The following is a 20,318-nucleotide window of genomic DNA, read 5'->3' on the forward strand; positions in this document are numbered from 1 at the left end:
AAATAAATTATAGAAATGATGAGATGCTTGCTTGTAGGTGCTGGATTGGCTACTAACTTTTGGGGAGAGGCAGTGATGACTGCTACTTACCTACAAAACAGATTACCAACAAAGACCACAGGAACAACACCACATGAGTTATGTCATGGCAACAAGCCCACTGAGTCATATAAGAATGTTTGTATCTAAAGCATACACCTATTTACCAAATGCCAAAAGGACCAAACTCAACTGTAGATCTGAGGAAGGAATACTTGTTGGCTATTACATAGGATGTAAAGAATGTAGGATTTTAGATCTTGCCACAGAAACAATTAAAATATTCAATGTAGCATAATGGTAAATCCCATTTATTTGGGATTTACCCAAGGAAAGGCTGAACCTTGCCTATACTCGAGGCTCAAAGACAAGAGATGGAACTATTTACTGACTTAAGTTGATGATCTGATAATCTGTTATGAAAATAGAGAGGACAGCGTTGAAATAATAAAGCACCTGAATAGTGAGGTAGAAGTAAAAGAATTTGGGCCTGTTTCACATTATCTTGGGATACACATAGAGAGAGAAGAGGATGGAAGCTATTTGCTTAACCAAAAACAGGAAATAAATGATTTACTAGAGTATGTGGGACAGAGAGGCCAAAGAAACAAGTACACCTATGGAAACAGGTTACCTAAAAGAGAAGGAGGAGAGTGAACTTCTGCCAGACTACAGTTTGTACAGGACAGTGACTAGAAAACTTGTATATGTAGCTATGATAAAAAGACCGGATATAGCTCCATCTGTGGGAATCTTGAGTAGGAAAGTAAGCACACCCAGCAAAGATGTCTGGGATGCGGTAAAGAGAGTAGGCAGGTACCTAAAAGGGACAATCCATCTAAAATTAAAGTTGCCTGCTAGTAGTGGAAACAAATTATTAGGATTTATTGATGCAGACTTGGCTGAGGATCAAACAGACCAGAAGTCAACCAGTGGTTATGTATTATTTTATGGTGGTAGAGCAGTCACTTAGTGTAGCTGCAAGCAATCAATAGTTGTTCTCTCATCTACTGAGACAGAAAATGTACCTTACCATTCAAGCATGTCAAGAGATGGTGTGGCTGCACAAGCTAATGTTGGATTTCAACATAGAAGAACCAAAACCCACTGAGATGTTCAAGGATAATCAAAGCTGCATCTAGATCTCACAAAGGGAGAAAAATAAATTTAGAACACATTGAAACAAAATACATTATGCGCGGGATGCACAAGAAAAGGGACTTGTAAAATTGATGTATTGTCCAAGTGAGCAAATGGTAGCAGATGTGCTAACTAAGCCATTGCCCCGGGGTCATTTCAAAACCTTGACAGAGAAGCTGGGACTTATAGACAGCAGCAGGAGCCAATAAGAAGGAGTGTTGGAGCTAGGACACTGGCAGCATCAGCTCTCAGCTGCAATGTCAAATAGTGACCACTAGTCGGGGGCGTGGTTAGGGTCATGGATAAAAGTGTTGGACTCTTTGTACTTCCAGTGTTAATCTCCATTTTTGTCTCTCCCAAGTTGGCTTTTTGTTTTGGTCTCTCTCTTCAGCCATGAGCTACAGCTGAAATTAAGCAGCAAGCTTTTTTCTTTCAAAGGTTACACATAGTGAGCACACACACACACACACACACACACACACACACACACACACACATTGATTTGATTTGATTTGATTTCTATACCGCCCTTCCAAAAGTTGTCCTGGGCAGTTTACATTAAAACATATGACCCTATACCTGGGATAAAGGGCATTTGTGCTCCTTTTACTCAGGTTAAAGCGTGGGGGAAATTTCCAGACTTATGGGGCAGGCAGCACCGAGATTGGTGTCAATACCAATGCTTCACATGGGCAGCCAAACCCAGGCAGGGCCACCCAAGCCTGGGTTTGGCTGCTTGTGTGAACAGCCTCATAGACCTATTAATGGTTCAGAGGGGAAATATACGTACCATATACCATAGGGATGATTATGAAAATGTGATCCTTGGTTGAGATATTTACCTCTTCTCTGTAACATATAGCAGAGGTTTCCAACTTTGGGCTCCTAGTGGTTGTTGGATTACAACTCCCATCATCCCCAGGAAAAATGGCCTTGTAGCTGAGGATGGTGGGAGTTGTAATCCGACATCTGGGGATACAAGGTCGGGAAGCCCTGATACATAGGATCACATACCCTGGGTTGTGGCATCATCACACTGCACGTTTCCCTGTTCCTACCAGTGATTATGTGGGGCAGGGCAGCACATACAACATGGCATGGTGTAATTGACCTTACAGTGCAGAGGAAGAAACCTAGTGCTTGAATGACAGGGGAGGGGCAGAGCAGGACCTTACCTTTTGTGCTGGTCCTTTAGCTACCCTTTTTAGAAGGCTATAAAGGAGCGTCATAATTTGGCTATAGGTGTGGTAAGTCAGAGAGTGGAGCATGTGGATTTCATTGAAGGTTCACCTTGCCTTTCCCCCTCAAATTCACCATTATTTCAGCGCTGATGAGAACCTGACAGAGCAATACCATCTTTGGCAGAAGCCCCGTGCTGCCTAAAATATGTAGTTTTGCTGTCAGATACATAAATCTGAGAAATGAGATCATCATAAAATTGGCCCTGTTGGTCTTTAAATCCTCTTGAGTTACACAAACCTCTTCATGATGTGTAGGTGTCCTCAGTCAAGACGGTACAAACTGTTTAGCTATGTTTGATTTCCAGATTTTGGCCTTTAAAAGTAGTCAAATGCCTCTGCATTTAAAATAGTCCAACAGGCATAAAAGCAATTCTGTGCTTTTAAAAATACAGGTGGGGTTGACAACCAGGGAGCTGTTGCTGAGTGATAAATGCCTGGCAAATGGTATTGTAATGGAAATGCCGACAGATCCTTACCCTAGCAGCACCCCTTCCGTTATCTATTGCACAGTGCATTAAACACGCACACCACCTGATAAACACATCCCACATTAAATCTGATAAAACTTTTACTGACTCAACCAGACAAGGAGCTGAACATGATAAACACGCTCATCTATCTGATCCATCAGTTCCTCCAACAGATAAGTAAACAACGGAACATGATACAGTACATCACTGTCATGTGATTAAGGTCACCCTTTAAGGAATTGCTTTCTTCCAACTGAAATCTGCAGTAGAAGAGATGTTCCCCAACTGCCTGAAGGCTTTTCTTTTCCCTATTATTGTCTCCCTCCTCTGAAGCAAGAACCCTGAGCAAGAACAGCAATATCTTAGTCCATGAACTATGAGAGCATTAGAGTAAATACTAACATTTTAAATGTGGCGTTGACTTCCAGGTTCATGACATAATCTTCATTCCAGAGCTTCCGTAGCTCTGCAGAGCTGTTTGGTTGCTTTAGCCAGCAGATATACACAAAAAGGACTTCTTCTTTTATTAAAATGGAATACAATCTTTCTGCTGCGCACCTTCTCAGCAGTAATTATATGCTGGTGTTAGTCACCTAAATTTTCATTTCTAGGGTCAAAATGTTGATTCCCCCCACCCTCAATCCATGGCATCCTACAGTTGGTTAAATAAAACCTAAATGAAAACAGCATTATGCCCAGGGGTGACTCATCCAAGAGGTGAAGTGAGATAGCCTCAGGTGGCATCCTACCCGCCCTCCCCCCCACACACACACACTGCCCAGCCATCATCCCACCTGCCTTTTCCTCCTGGCTCCTGGCTCCTGGCCATCCCACTGCCTTCTATTCCTGTCCTGGCCAATGGCAGCACTGCCTCCCTCACACACTGACTCCGCGTTGCCTCGTCTCCGGAATGGATTTTAAACTGCAGATTGGCAGCAAGGGAGGCAAGAAAGGAACTTTTCCCTTTCTTGCTGCCAATCTGCAGTTTAAAATCCATTCCAGAGAAGAGGAAAGGTGGAGGGAGGCAGCATGTGAGGCAAGCAGGGATGCTACCCCACCCCTAATGACAATGCCTGCTGTTACTAGCAATGCTTTTCTGCCGGCTCTCAGGAGACTCAAACACTGCTTGTTATTTGAGTCTCCAGGATTAGAGATCTCACTCTTGACATGCTCAGGAGCCTCACAGAATCATGAGCTCTCCATTTGTGGCACATGGGGACAGGTCACTTAGTTGACAGTAGAACAATCGCCCTTAGATTTGGCTACTAACAAGCAAATTGGAAAGGGGATCAAATGCACAGCCTCCCTATATTGGGATACCCTAAGTAGACCCCAGAAGTTAACTAAAGCTGGTTAACTTCCAGTCAAGGCCGCTCTGCACTCAGAGTGAACTGCCTTGGCCCCTCCCTTCCTTTCGCAAAGGATAGCAGCAAGCTAATGCGCCAATTCACTCAACAGGAAGATTGGGGCTGCCACCACAGCCAGTTGGCTGGGCTTACCTGAGGCCAAGGTGCGGCGAATTGAACACTGGCGATCTCAGGCGTTTCGGCGCTACGTGCGCTAAGGTCAGAGTGCCAGCGGCGGCTGTGCCTCTTCACACGTTGGCACTTGGTGTCCAGCATCAGCTGTTGTTCTTATCTGTGTGTTTTTGTTGGCAGGTGCTGGCGGAGCTGCTGCTCCCATTTGAGTCCTCATCTGTGGCCACTCCTTGGTCTTCTGGGCTTTCAAGAGGGCCAGCACCTCCCAGTTTGGGACTCAACTCGGTTTGGGTCAGCAGGCTCGGGTATACTGGCTTGGGATGCGGGGGATGCTCTGGTCCCAGTTGTTGCCAGTGGTTGGGAGTTATTTAGCTAGTAAACCCCCTCCCCTGGTATTAGTGGTTCATTTGGGTGAGAATGATTTAAGTCAGCAGACCAGACTCTCCATTATCCGGCAAGCCTCATCTGATTTTGCAAAATTACGAACTCGGATGCCAGGGGTCCATATAATTTGGGCCAACTGGCTGCAGTGCCGGGTTCACAGTTTACGAGGGGTTGAGCGTGCCAGGCGTAAAGCCTCGGCAGTCATAGGCAAGCTGGTAATCGCCTCTGGTGGGGCAGTCATTGAGCAGCCAGGCCTAGTGCATTTCCAACCTCTGTTATTTCGTCCTGATGGGGTTCATTTATCGGTTGAAGGTTGCGATCTCTATCTAGCCAATTTGAAAAGGGGGCTGGTCGAGGTACTGGAGAGTCTTGGGGCCAGTAGGTTAAGCTAGGCTAACCTTCCTGGGTGGCAGGGACAGTGTGGGCTGGGAATTAGATAATGGGATTTAACATTGGTGTAGCACCCTTGGACAGTTAAGCAGGTTCAGTGGTCCAGTCTCTCCCTTGTGGTTTGTGTGGCCCAGGGGGCTGGCTGGCCATTGAGCTGGATCCGTGGCTCCGCAAATCCTAGGGCTCAGCGCAGCGGTCCAGGAGGTGTGAAGTCATGGAAATGCCCAGACCCCTTTGGGTTGACTATGAAGGGACAGAAGCGGGTTTTTCACCTGCTTCTTTTCTGAGTCAGGGTGTGTCGCCTATTCAGAGTGTGGGCTAGGACTATGGAGTCTGAACCCCGCCTTTTAGGCCCGCACTGTTGTGGGGGGGCGGAGTTTTCCCTCCTATTGTCTGCTGCTCAGATCAATTAAATTAATTAAAATAAAGTTGTGGCCCATTTTATACCCCAAAACTGTTGTCTGTGTCTTCTTGGGCTAGGGTCTGGGAACAATAATCTGATATTATAAAGGTGACTTTAAACAAAAGTTTTATTTAATATATCTCAATTTCATGTGAGTCTTTGCTCATCAGTTTTCAAAACAATATGCCTTGAAAGGTGTTCTACCACACTTGGGAGTTGTTCTTTCTCATGGAAAGTTATAGCTAATCTTCTCCAGCTTCTCTGTATGGTGGTTTGTTTGTGCAAAAGTGCATTCCGGCCCTCAGAGTGAAACACTTCTTCTCACCTATAACAGAGGATTAAGGAAATATCCGTTATTTCTGAGGGATCTGTCTTTAAATTTTGATCACTACATGCTGATAAATTGATGCTAGACTGCTCAAATGGTGTTATAATAGTATTATGACCAAAAACAAGCATTAAAATGCATGGCCATCCATTAGTTATGTAAGGTTTAAGTTCAATAAGCACTTCATCAGTACTAGGGATGCACACAAATCAATTTTTCCAATTCAATTTGTACCTGAATTGAATCACCCCTGATTTGTTTTGGATCCGAATCTGACCAGATAGCACAGGGGCAATTTGATTTGTCCACAAATGTCATGAAACAGGTAGAAACAACTCCCTGTTGTTAATAAATAACTATGTCAAAATATGGAATTCAGTGAAAACTGATCTAGAAAGATGGTCCAAAATGAATCTCTCTTTAATGGGAAGAATTTCAGTGGTGAAAATGAATGTCTTGCCTAAAATGTTGTTTCTCTTTCAGACTATTCCCATAATTAACACTTTAACTTGTTTCAAGCAATGGCAGAAGGACATAACTAAGTTTGTTTGGCAGGGGAAAATACCAAGAATTAATTTTAAGAATCTAACAGCTGCAAAGGAAAGGGGCGGTCTTACCTTGCCAGACTTAAGGTTGTACTTTGATGCTGTTTGTTTGACATGGATAAAAGAATGGATAACGCTAAGAAACCCTAGAATTCTTGATTTAGAAGGATTTGACAGAAGGTTTGGTTGGCATGCGTATTTATGGTATGAAAAAAGTAAAATACATAAAGATTTTTTGAACCATTATGTGAGAAGGAGTTTAATGAGGGTGTGGTTAAAATATAAAAATTGGTTTGAATCTAAAACTCCATTATGGGTATCTCAGATTGAAGCTTTATCACGTAAAGAAGTAAATATGCAAACGAGTTGGGGTACCTATAGGGATTTCATACATTTTCACGAAAAGGATTGTAAGTTAAAAAGTTTAATTGAAATACAAGATATAGTTAGAGATTGGTTTCAGTATCATCAGTTAAATGAGATGTATAAGAAGGACCTTAAAGTCGGATTTGAGGACCAGACTTCAAATTTTGAGAAGGAATTATGTCAAAATGATGAAAAATTAGTTTCTAAAATGTATAAACTGTTGCTTTTAGAGAAGAAGTGGTTAAAACGACTATGATAAAATGGGCTCAAGATGCGGGGCGTAATATAGAAATGGCAGCCTGGGAAAAGTTATGGAAAAAGGATTTAAAATTTACTGCATGTTATGCTATCAAAGAAAACTATTATAAAATGATGTATAGATGGTATCTAACACAAAAAAAACTGGCTTTAATGTATAAAAATGTTTCAAACAAATGTTGGAAGTGTGGACATGCTGAAGGCACATTTTTTCACATGTGGTGGACCTGTGGGAAGGCTAAAGCCTATTGGGATATGATATATAATGAACTAAAGAAAATATTTAAAATGACATTTCCTAAGAAGCCAGAATCCTTCCTGCTGGGAATAACACAAGGAGCTATTTCTACAACCAATTTAACATTTTTTATGTATGCCTCTACGGCAGCTAGAATTATATATGCACAGAAATGGAAGTCTAGTGAACTGCCTTCAAAAGAAGACTGGCTGATAAAAATTTTGGAATATGCGGAGATGGCAAAACTTACAGCACTATTAAGAGATCAAAACTTGGAATGTTTCAAAGAAGATTGGAAACCATTTTTGCTGTATTTAAAAAATTGCTTCCCTACTATGGACTTGAGAGCAGGGTTTGAAATTTAGTATAAATCACAGGTTGGTTAGTTTAATTATGTTTGTAAGGGCTTGAACTTATGTTTTGAATTATTATTATAGCAAGGGTAAATTTTATAGTTGATGATTCACGTAGAAATGTGAGCGGGAAGTCCATTTTTTAATGTGTGTATTTGTAATGAATGACAATATTGTTATTGTTAAAATTAATTAAAAAATGAACTTGGAAAAAAAAAAAGAAACAGGTAGATTTGGGTACAAATCATTTTGTACCGAAATCAATTCACACAGACAGCAGGCGCAGGCAGTGATCCTCTCAGCAGCAGGAAGGGGGTGAAAAAAATTATCTTCTCTTTTCCTCAATCAGGAAAGCAGGAATAAAAAGCAGAGTCCATTGCAGGCAGGAAAGGCAAAGCAAAGCAAAGCTCCTCTCTCTCTCTCTCTCTCTCTCTCTCTCTCCCTCCTCCCACGAGGCAGAAAGGCAGAATGGTGGTTGGCTGCCTCCTTAAGTACATTTGAAACTCCCCCACGCTTGTCCCTACTTTGGCCCTTCCCCTAACCAATGTGGGGTCAGTCCCCACTGGCAACACAAGATTTGAATAGAAACAAGCCAATCTGGAACCAGGGAGGAATCACCAGCCAATCATTGCACACTGTAAGTCATCAATCTGAAACTTGGGAGGGTGAGATTTTTTTAAAAAATTCCTGACACAAAATGGAGACAGCAAGAGAGATCGCCACAAAATGGAGTTCTGAATCTACAGTTTTTTCAGGTCCAAAATCTGGGTGATTTGTTTTGGACCCGAATCTGGCCAGCTAGCACAGGGGTGATTTGTTTTGTCCACAAATTGCCCAAAACAGGTAGATTTGGGTACAAATCATTTTGTACCCGAATCAATTCGCACTGAAGGCCACTTTCTATTCAGAAGCTGTGATTGCTCCATGAGTGGATGAAGCTATTTGCGCAATTATGAATCATTCATTGTCATCTTTTGGGATCTCCTCTTGGCCTAGAAGTAGAACTCAAGATAAACAAACTGTAGTTGTATTCTGAAGACCAAGTCTGTTTATCTGTTTGGCTGTTCTTAGGGCTGCTTGACTTGAATCCCAAGTAGTAAATAAAGCAGATAAGGGTATATAGTCTGACCATAAAGTGAATTTTCTGCCCCACAAGTAAGTCCTGAGGTGCCTCCCTGCCCAGAAACATGCTAGAGCTTCTTTTTCAATGATGGGAATGCACCTTCTCTGAAGCAAAAGCAACTGTAAATTCCTTGTCCCCTTTTTTCTTGGTCTAGACAGCACCCAAACCATATCCAGAAGCATCAGTGATTACAAAATTGTGCCTGTTGGTGTCAAAAGAAGTGAGAGCAGGGCCTTCAGCAGTGGCCAATTTGATAGCCTGAAAACTGTCTGAAAATTAGCCTTGCAGGATGCATTCCAGTTAAATGCTATACTTTTTTGAAAAAGAAGATGAAATGGAGCAACTTTGGAGGCAAATTGTCTAACAAATTTAGAGTAATACTCTGTGAGGCTATTCACATGCATGTGATTGGACCCAATCCCAGTGGCTACATGGCAGCAAACCCGCCTAAGTAGCCTCCCTCTAAAATGAGGTTAAGGGAATGAGTGCTCCTTTAACCTCATTTTCTTGATCGTATGTCAGCCGCGGCTGCTTGAAGCCACAGCTGGCACACTCGGGGTGGAAGAGGAGATCCCAATAATGCACCGCACACTTGTGTGGTGCATTAATGGAGCTCTGGGGGCAGGGTGGTGTGCGGTGGTGCAATCCACTTGCCCAGGGAAGGGAAGGAGATTATGGGGCTATTCTTACGATCACAAAAATCGGGCTAGGAAAATACTAGCCCGATTTTTGTGATCGTCAGAACCACTGGGCTCACAGCTGAGCCCAGTGGTTCTGGAGCGGCTAACCCGCTCCTGTAGCCCACCCCTGAGCCTGGGTTTGCAGAGCGAGCACTCCACAAACCCGGGCTATCTGCTCGTGGGTAGCCGTGGCACAGCTCTGCACCGTGGCTACTCGCGAGTAGACCCCCGGCCAGGAGGCTTAAAAGCAGCAGTCTCTGCACACTCATGCAGGGCATACTGGGGCTTCTGGGGGCCGCGCTGGCTCCGTCTTGGAGCCGACCATCGTGTGGGCGGCCGATTCGGCCGCCCAGGGCTCCCTGCCCACTCGTGAGCACAGAGAGCGGGCTTAGCCCGCTCGTGAGCACAGAGAGCGGGCTTAGCCCGCTCTTCCTACTCAATGCTAGGAACCGGGTCTCACTGATCGTGAGACCCGGTCCTATCTGTGGTGAAAGTAGGTTAAACCCATCTTCCACACAGACTGCCCCGGAGCTCTTCTCACTGATCATGAGAAGAGCTCCGCCATGTCCTAAAAATGATCGAAGTGCATCCTTGTTGTGTGGCTCTGGTACTCCAGGATAGCTTTAATCAAATCTGTTTTGGGATGAATGCCCCTCTGAGATATTGTGTGTCCCAAGTACATCACCAAGTGTGTGCAAAACTGACATTTCTCTGTAACTCCATGTTGTCTGAGTTTTCTTAAGACTTCTGTCAGTTTAGCATCATGCTCCTCAGTGGTTTTGCCATACACTAAAATGTCATCCTGAAAGCAAGTGATGCCATCTGTAGTCCCAAAAATTGCATGCATCATTCTTTGAAATACTGAAGCTGCAGAGGCTAATCCAAAGGACAGTGTTTTGTACTGAAAAAGACCCTCTGGGGTAATGAAGACTGTGTATTTGGGAAAACATTTGAGCAGAGGAATTTAATGATAGGCCAAAGACAAGTCCAAATCTGTGAACACTGAGGCCTCTTCAGAGTAAGCAGCATTCCATTGATATTGGGCAATGGATGATGACAATCCACAAGAAAAACCATCTGAGAAATCAGCAATCATATCAGCATAGGGATGCTGACCATCTGTAATACATGTTCCGTGCTATTTAGGTCTAACACAATGCAGAGATTTTTCTGATGTTTCCAGCCCAATATTGAGACTCATTTTTGTGACACATACACTTTCCCTTTTGCAGGGAAAGTCCTTTGTATTCCAGGACAGCAGTTAAGTATTCATTTATGGTAATAGGGGGACCTCCATATCCCCATGGTTGGATGTCCGAAGGCTGCAGGTGCAGATCTGATGTCGTAAGGGGTTTCTTGTAAAGTGGGTGGGAAATGATATCGTATGGAGAACCAGAATCAGTCAGCATCCACACTTCATGGCCATTAAGTTTAATTTTACTATGTGAAGAAGCAGGCTTTGACTCCGTTACACTTAAAACGCTGTCAGGGAGAGGTTCACTTTCCTCCTCCTTATCATATAGTGAATCAATAATGGTGTGGACAGCAGACTTGCAAACTTTAGCAAAGCATTCCTTTTCATTCATTCATTCCTTCATTCATTTGCACCTGATGCAATGATCTTCCATGCAGGACAGTGAGCAAAACTGGCTTTGTGGGCAGAGTCTCCATGTTGGTAGCACTGGTAGCTCCTCCTTTCTTGTGCTGCTACTTTCTGCAGGCAGTGTCACATGAGAAGATTGGGATTGGAAGGATTTAGACTGAACTTCCTGAATTTCAGGAACTTTGTTGTGGGATACCAAAGAGAGTAATTTGGCAGAGTGAAGAACATTTTCCAGCCTCCTAGCCATCTCTATAATTTTATCCGAGATACATTTCTGCTCCAGCAGCAGTTTTTCACTTACTGTAGTTTGGGACAGTTTGTTTTCATAATAATCTGATCCCTGATCACTTCATCAGTAAAGCTGGCAAACTCAGAGGTTACACTCAAGGCACACAGTGCTGTGACATATTGATCGATAGATTCACCAGGCAGTTGTGATCTAGAATAGAACTTATAATGTTCAGCAATCACATTCAAAGTAGGGTTGAAATGATCATCTAAGGCTTGAAGAGCAGCTACATAAAGGTTGGCATCCCCTTCCAAGTTCGTAGGAAATGGCAAATGATTATATGTGCTTTGGCCTTCAGGGCCCAGGCAGTGAATGAATATAGCCTTCCACTTTGCTGGAGTAAAATCAGGGGTCTATATAGTGAGGAGGTAATTGCAGAAATAGAACCTCTATTGTTTCCAGGGAAGAGAAGGTTCTCCTGGGATGGACAAGAAAAAAGGTGGTAGTGGGATCTGAGCCATGCTGCAATGGAGAGCCTGCATGGTGTAGTGGTTAGAGTGCTGGACTAGGACCGGGGAGACCCGAGTTCAAATCCCCATTCAGCCATGAGACTAGCTGGGTGACTCTGGGCCAGTCACTTCTCTCTCAGCCTAACCTACTTCACAGGGTTGTTGTGAGGAGAAACCTAAGTATGTAGTACACCGCTCTGGGCTCCTTGGAGGAAGAGCGGGATATAAAATGTAAAAAAAATAAAATTGAAAAATGGGCACCCAGTGAACACCAGAGTCTAGGATTGATACGAGAAAAGTATCAGGGGTTCAAGGGTTGTGCAGGTCAGGAAGCTGGAGAAACAATCAGCAGCAGCAATAGTAGAATGCAGCAGTTCAGGAAAGTAAGCCCAGTAATGCAATGAAATGAAGATGCAGGAACCTTCATAAGCTTTGCAGGCTCACACACATAGCTGGTTCAAAATCTCATCACCAAATGTTTTATAACTGCTTCTTTCACAAACACAATGTAATTTTATATCGATTTAACTAAGAGTTCATTCAGAAACAACTCACCTCCTTTCCCTCCTTTTTCCTATCTGACTCCACCCCCCAAAAAAAAATCTCTACAGGATCCCCACTGGGAAAAACATCCAAACAACCAAGGTGCAAGAGGGTACCTTACTGGCGCCACCGATGCTGGCAGCACTGGTGGCTCCTCTAAACGCTGATACACACACACACACACACACACACACACACACACAGAGCGCAGTGTGGCCTACATGGTGGTGGCACAGTTCTGGCCACCGTGGATGTACAGAGGCCACTTGCGTGACCTCCACACATACGGGGAGACTATTTGGGTGCAGAAGCCATGCAAATGGCCTCCATGCATCCACAGAGGCTGGAACCACAGAGCCAGTGCCACTGTGCAGGCTGCACTGCTGGGGAGAACACCAGAATTTAGAGGAGCTGTTCCCACCGACATTGCTTATGAGGTGCCCTCTCACCACCTGGCCACCCTTAGGAACCTTATAAAGGCAGGATTCCCCTTTGCTTGTAAAGGGGAATCCTCACCAGATTCTCCTTTACATGCATCGCCCCTCAAACCATCAACCATAGTGGACCAGGCCTGGTTCAGTTTGAACTCGGACCAGCCACCTTTTTTGAAGCCGGTTTAGTTCAAGTTCAAACAGGTCTAACCAGACCAGTTCAATTCAAACCAGTTCTGCACATCCCTACTGCACACCCATACATTGTATGCAAATTTTTCATGCATTTGACCAGTGGAGGCCCATGAACGCGCCTCCGGGGGGGGGCAGCTTTAAGAGTAAAGTAATTCGGCACTCACCTCCGCGGCAGCAGCACCTGAATGCTATTCGGAGCGGCAATGTGTCACCCAGCAGCCCCTACAGCGGGGAAGCGCCTCCACCACTCACCACTCACCTGGATGCTGGCAGGGGCTCTGCTCCGTGGAAGCCAGGTGAATGGGGGAGGTGCTTCCCCGCCATAGGGGCTGCTGGGTGGCACTTTGCGGCTCCGAATAGCATTCAGGTGCTGCAGAGGTGAGTCCCGAATTACTTTACTCTTAAAGCTCCCTCCCGCCGCCCCCGCCGCCGGAGGCACGTTCACGGGCCGCCACTGCATTTGACATATCTTGTGAATACAGCCTTAAATAACAATTAATCAGAATCTAGGGCTATATTTGCACCTGGTTCATTAGAGAATACTTAGGATCTAATGAATAAAGATAAATGTGTTGCTTGCAGTCTAAATATTCTAGCAATTCATTTACCTTCATGGACCTGCTCTAGGCTTGTTCTAAATTTGCTTTGGACTAGCAGGTAAAGGCAAATTTTTAAAATGCTGTTTTCATGTGTTACTACATGTATTATTCCTATGTCCAAGTCCTAAAGCCCTTTACTTTTAATCACTCTTCTTGTGAATAAAGAGTGGTGGGCCACTGTGGGAAACAGGATGCTGGACTAGATGGGCCCTGGGCCTGATCCAGCAGGGCTGTTCTTATGTTCTACGACCCCACAACTGATGAAAAGTAAGGAAAATAGCCACAGCCTTGTTCAGACCACCATGACTGCCTGCAGGTTTCAGGGAGCCTCAGGAAACTGCCCTCCATGGGCAGCTGCTCAACTGTGCTGCTGACCCCAACACTAGCCTGGAACCCCATTGCTCCTAAGGGGGGAAAGTATGGATCAGTGAGCAGGCACTTTGCCAAATATACTTCCCCTCTTCTTCACCTGGCAGCACAGAAAGAGAGGTGCCTGTGTCAACCTCCCCATCACGCTAGCAGTGAACTGCCCCAGCCTCTCAGAACAGGAAAGCGCCAGCCCAATGGGCATTTACAGGCCTGGACATAGCACTTTGGTCACCTGCCTCAACAATGAACAGGAATGGACAGCATGCACTGAGCCAGAAGTCATTCACCAAGGCCCTAACACAGCATCACACCAGTTGAGGGTGGAAGTGAGACACCAAGCAAGCTGCACAAATCAAGGGTCATAACGATGCATCAGAGCACCTAGACTTTGTTCATCTCCAGATTTATTTGGCTAGGATGCCAAACCCCTGATTGCAGAGTCCTCTGGCATCCTTGAGGAGACTAGATGGTCAAGCAAAACTACTACATTGGCATACTGTAGGACACTACAGAAACTAATCATGGCCAGCACACAGTCTTGATCCTAAACATTTGTGCCATTTTATTAGCCTGCAATGTCACTGTAATGTCACCCTTTCTCGGATGGCATTGATATGTCCCATCCTAAGCATTTAATTGCTGGCACAAAATCAGGCTGCTCCAATTCCATTTCATGATATAAATGTTAACAGCCACACCATTTATGATAGAGGTTATATCACAGAAGTATATTTCAATGTGACTTCTAGAAAGAAAGGGTCTGCTACTACTCTTATTACATTATGGATACATCTTGCTAAGTATCACATTGCAACTCCTGTTTCAAAGAGAACAAACTTGCATCACATTTTCAAACTGCTTCTTTGTAAGCCTCTAACTTTAAAAATCTTCAAAGCTTTTTCTTTCTTTTTTTAATGTTGTAGCTGGTCTGAAAATGTATCCCAAAATTTAGCCCTGAGCAAAAGTTTTATAGTTGAGCTATAAACTCTTGAAAAACAATGTGTTTATAATGGAAATGATTGCACAGCCTGAAGTACTGTATAGAGGCTCCTCAGAATATACCAATATCATAAATATAACTGGGCTGCCAGAAACAAATTTATTGTCGTTGTTTTGCCTGAATAGATGATCACTTCAAGTTCAAGCAAAAGTTTTGTTTCTTGTTGGTAATCTTGTGTTGTGTGTGTTTGTTCAATAGTACTGCAATTAGAAAATAATACCATAAAAGAAATGGACTGTGATTTTTTTTATTTATTTTTTTAAATTAGACAATAAGTGAAAGTCTCATTTCATCCGTGGCAGGATGCTAAAATAAATGTGCTAGATGAGCTGGCATTCGTTTGGAAGGTGATTTGGTTTTATTTACTATTTACAGGCATTGATTTACCATAAAAGGTAAAAGCCAATTTTATTGCCTGGATTAGTTGTGTGAAAATGTGGTTGGCTTCAGCTATAAACAACTTTTAATAAACAAGCATATTGACTGTAGTGGGTGGAAACATGCTAGGGTGTAAAAATATGAAATAAATTCCTGACCTGTACTGTACCCAGAGCAAATCCTGTAACTTGTCCAAAAAAAACCCCGGCATAATTTGAATGGTTCTATCACTCAAACAGTTAGAAGTCCTATATTCTGAGTCATCTAAATTTCCATGTTGGTTTGCCAGACTCAAACTGCAGACTTTACTTAGACTCCAGCTAGGAAACTTTCTATAGAAATCTTCAGTGATTCACATGCACACAGGAGTCCTACACAGGCCCTTGACTGTAGTAGAAACTAGCATGGTTTATATAACTGATGTTGATGACATCAATTAGCTAAAATCGCTAACTTAAAAGGGGGGACTCCCTTCAGAGGTAGGACATTGTAGCATGAGTGTTTGCATGCCCACAGAATTTCACAGCACTAGCATTTGTTTCTAAGAAAATCAGCATTGTTTTGACCCATATTTCACATCTACAAGAGTGAGGTTCAATGAACTAGAGGGCCACATACTTTATTGCATGTGTAAATTGATTTCATGACCTATGGTTAATCAAAGTCTTAGAAACGTCCATAAAAACAGACTCTGGGACAAGCTCCATATATTGAATCGCAGAATTATTAGCATTTTGACAGGCCAGAGGCTGTGTCACCCACATCCATTTTGTACAAGCTGGTCACCAGGTTACTGTGGGTGCAGTATTTCACAGTAAAAAAAAAACACCCCAAAAAACACCTATCTAGTACTTGGGAACATTGTGTAAATAGTCTTGTATTCTTCTCCTCATCTTCTGACTCATTTACTCTTACATTACTCTCCTCAGCCTCTCCCCTCTGTGCTTGATCTCCTATGGTATCACACTGGGACTGGACCTATCTCTCTGGTTGTTACTTACTTAGGTCTTTTTCCCCCTAGGGTGATAAACCTGTGCCTAGGCTGTTCCACTTTGTCAGACCACAAATTAAGGCTCACATAATGAAATGTTCCTCAATGGAAAACCCTCTTACATTTCAAAAACTAGCATGTCAGGGGAAAGGGCTAGGACCGGGAAGCCCAGAGTTCAAATCTCCATTCAGCCATGAAACTCACTGGGTACCCCTGGGCCAGTCACATATCTCTCAGCCGAATCTACCTCACAGGGTTGTTGTGAGCATAAACATAACCTTGTATACCACTCTGGGCTCCTTGGAGGAAGAGTGGGATATAAATGTAACAAACAAACAAACAATAGATTAGAACCCTTCTGGAAACTAGATGTCAGATAAAAAAACCTTTCCCTGAGAGATGAGTTTTCTGTGTAAAAGAGTTGCTTTTTAATAGAACAACAGTGAGTCAAGTGAGTCCCCATTTGCTCTCTGAGGTCGGTACAGTCAACTCCAGACACAGGTTTACCCTAACCTCAGTGAGAACTAGGCCTTAGCTATTATGATGTGACAGAAGGACATGACCACTTAGGGCTAGGCAGCTGAGTGTTAAAGGGGCTTGAGCAATTTCTATGAACTTGAACTTGAATGATTCTGTGATGTGAATGGGTTGATCAGTATCAGAGCCTTTGAAGGGAAACAGACAGATAATACTTGCTGCTTATATGATATAGTTGGAAGGGATTTCAGGGGTCATCAAGCCATTTCAGAAGCAGGATTCCTTATCCAAGCATGATTCCTTGGGTGGGAGGGGAACCCCAGCCCTTTCCCCTTTTCCCTAGCCCTTTGGCTCATATTCACTTGAAATAATCCAACCAAATATTTATCTAACCTACTCTTCAAGATTTCCAGTGATGAATAGTCCACAGCATGCTTTGGCAACATTCTCCTGTGCTCTGCCATATATTCTCTCATGCCCCATTGTTGCTCTTATCACCTGCAAGCAAATTCAAAGACTTAACCTAGCTTTCCAACCCAAACAATTCCTCACGAAAAGTGTTTACCTCCCATTCTTCTGCCCCCCCCTTTTTTTTACTTTGAATTTTCATTTATCAGTCCAGATGCTCATAGGGTAGAACAAGCTAACAAAAAAGTCAAGCATATGTTCTGAGTTACTAGTACATAATGAAGTCCATTGGGACTAGAGCCTTATGATTTTGTTTATTTATATTCTAGCAACAATGTGCATGGCAAGGCACTTCATAAGCAACAGACAAGGAGATTCCTCAGAACTAAGCCATTAAGTAGTCAATAACTGAGGTCAGGGGTGCTCTTACCCCTGGACTTTGGAGTTGATGTCCAGGGCCTACACATCCCCTGGGGGCCCCCCAAATCCTCCTTAGTCTGTCCTGGGTGGTGTGGTTTGTGCCCTCAAGAACTTATGTGTTAAAAAATGATGCTTAACTTGCAGTGGGAGGGCCTCCAAAGGCCTTTAGATCCAGGCTCCAAAATTAGCTAGATGCTCCTCTGACTGAGGTCAGCATGGGAAATGAACAAAGGATGAATGCAAAGCAAATGGAGTATCAATGCTTCCCCTCCCTCTGCACCAGAGAGAGGTGGGGATGAAGGAATCAAGCAAAATCTTTGTAGAAGAGGTGGATTTTGAGCTGGACTCTGAAGCCAAGAGTTATGGCACCAAATGGATGTTCAGGGAGCCAAGTCCAGGCATAACGAGTAGCCATGTTTAAATGGGTACAGTCACCTAGCAGAGCAGAAGACCTTTGGGCAGGGCATGGTGGTAGATTTGATTATTCATGGGAAACACTTTTCAATTAGTGGCAATGAGTACACTTTTGGAGACAATTTTGGTTCTTGACGCATTATTGTAAGAAGAAATGAAAACAGAAATATTAATACTCCCACCTTCTAACAAAGAGCAAGTATTTTTGTTTGCTAAGTAGTGAGTTTTATTACAGTGCCTTCCAATGGCACTTTTATGAGAGATTTGGTGCACTTCCTGAATTACAGGACGGCTAAAGGGAACTTGAGCGCCTTTTGCTTTCGTAATGGCTCTATATATTAGAAGGCTGTGGGGGGTATGATTTGACCAAAATTAGAAGCAATCAAGGGGAGAGGCTTGCAAATTTCATTAATCACCTCCTACCTCTTCCCACATAATTCAAACACTGGTTTGGTTATATGCAAATGTATTTACATTCAGTCAGTTAATTAAACCATGAAATCAGCTGACCTAGTTTTTTAAAAAAACAACAACAGGACAGTGAATATGGATAAGAGAAGGAATCCCACATGTTGTTTCTGTCAGTTACACTAAGGGATGGTTCTTGCCTCCCTGTCATCAGCACCTCCCCCCCACTTGCCATCATTCTTCACATTTCCAGCATCTTCTTGTATCCTCCTTCTCCTCCTTTCTACCTTTTCGTTTCCTCTTGTTTCTAAAGAGGTAGACTGCATTCTGAAGTTACATTTTCTACCAGAAAGAGATTTAATCCTCTTCCATTACTGACCAAAAATATAATGCTGGTTCAGAACACGGTAAATAATAACAACATGACAGTTCCATGGGAAATAATGAATGTCCCTGCAGCCTTATAGCCCTCAGTAGGAGAGACACACTAGCTCCAGAGTGCTATAATTTATAGAATTTTGATAAGGCACCCTATTCTATATTCATTAGATTTCCTTTTTGTTTTTTAAAAAAGTCTAGCCGCATTCAGCTCATAGAAAAATCTCAAAACAAATGTATAGTAGCAGAACAATGCATCATGCTTACCTATGTTCATCCACCATGAGGTAATTTTGTTTACTTTAATGGGCAGCTTTGTCAAATGTCTACATCTTAATCTCTATGGTTTATATAATTATGGTCCATTTTTTAAACAAAATGTATGCTTTCAAAAACAAATCATTGATAATACTGAATCCACACAATATGTACACAACACTAGCAAATTTCTTTGGTTCTTCATGCTATTTGTCTCATCAGTCTCTGGGCAACAGAACTTCTACACAACAATATGTGATGAGGCATTGTCCTTGATGATACTAATGATACCTGATGGTAGCAGTACTTCTCACAGTAGCTGATGGCTCCACCCCGCATAATCCTCCCCTCTAAGCAATGCCATATCATCATGGAGCACGTTCCAATGTGGGTCCTGGGGAAAATAGGTTGCCTGTGAAGGGCATAGCTGCCTGTGAAGGACATAGGTTCCCCCACCACCACCCGCAAAGCTTCACTTGGAATGGTACTCCATGATGAGATTTAGTGTTGCTCAGGTGAATGTGGAGGGGGCGGGGAGTTGTGACTTCCATTGGGCAGTCCCCAGGAGGAGCACTGCTGCTGCCTCTGTAAAACAGGAGGCACATGGGGAGGGGGAGGCATGGCAGGGGCCGGTTTTCACCTTTACTTACACCCTCACATTTTGAATTGAGAGTTCTCATCTGCTAAACTTTGGGCTCAGCCCTAACCAGTGCCAGGTTTAAGCCCAAATGAAGCAAGCTCCAGCTTAGGGTCTCACATTATGAGGGGCCTCGGAATAAAAAAAAAAAAGAGTAAATGTCAAGCTTTACCTTAATTGGTTGAAAAGCTGCCCCGAGCATAGTTAGATAGATAGGAAAGTGGGGAGGATTCTAAAACAATTATTCTGATAAATTATTATCTCTTAGGGATCAATGGAAAACTAAAACAGATTAATAACTCTGAGAATTATCAGCACTTTCTCCAAACTAGAACTCTCAGGATAGGACTGGCATGAAATACATATATGCTTGTAGTGTCGATAAGTGCCCACCAGCTACATCTCTTCCCAATGCTGAAGGCTATTTTGACATCACCTGTTATTTCTCTATTATGATGAGCTCATTGTCTCCTTGGTGATGGCTAAAGTTCCATCACCAAGCTTTGGCCATTAAGGTGTGGAGGATGCACGAGAAGCAGCAGCATCTCACAGGGACAGCTTGGTTCTCCTTCTCCTATCACAAGAATAGAAAGGATAATCACAGCAAAAAAGTTGTACTCATTTTAAATATACAA

At 43.2% G+C, this 20,318-nt stretch overlaps 1 long non-coding RNA gene across 1 annotated transcript; it reads right to left on the reverse strand.

The window, feature by feature from the left end:
• Positions 1-5,654: 5,654 nt before the first annotated feature.
• LOC128328203 (uncharacterized) lies at positions 5,655-20,080 on the reverse strand. Its single transcript, XR_008309076.1, has 3 exons — positions 19,856-20,080; positions 17,158-17,258; positions 5,655-5,870 (listed from the first exon to the last, which is right to left on the reverse strand). It is a non-coding gene; the product is annotated as an uncharacterized LOC128328203 (long non-coding RNA).
• Positions 20,081-20,318: the final 238 nt, after the last annotated feature.

Source organism: Hemicordylus capensis, chromosome 5 (genome assembly GCF_027244095.1).
Source record: "Hemicordylus capensis ecotype Gifberg chromosome 5, rHemCap1.1.pri, whole genome shotgun sequence".
In the NCBI taxonomy this organism is placed as follows: Eukaryota; Metazoa; Chordata; class Lepidosauria; order Squamata; family Cordylidae; genus Hemicordylus; species Hemicordylus capensis.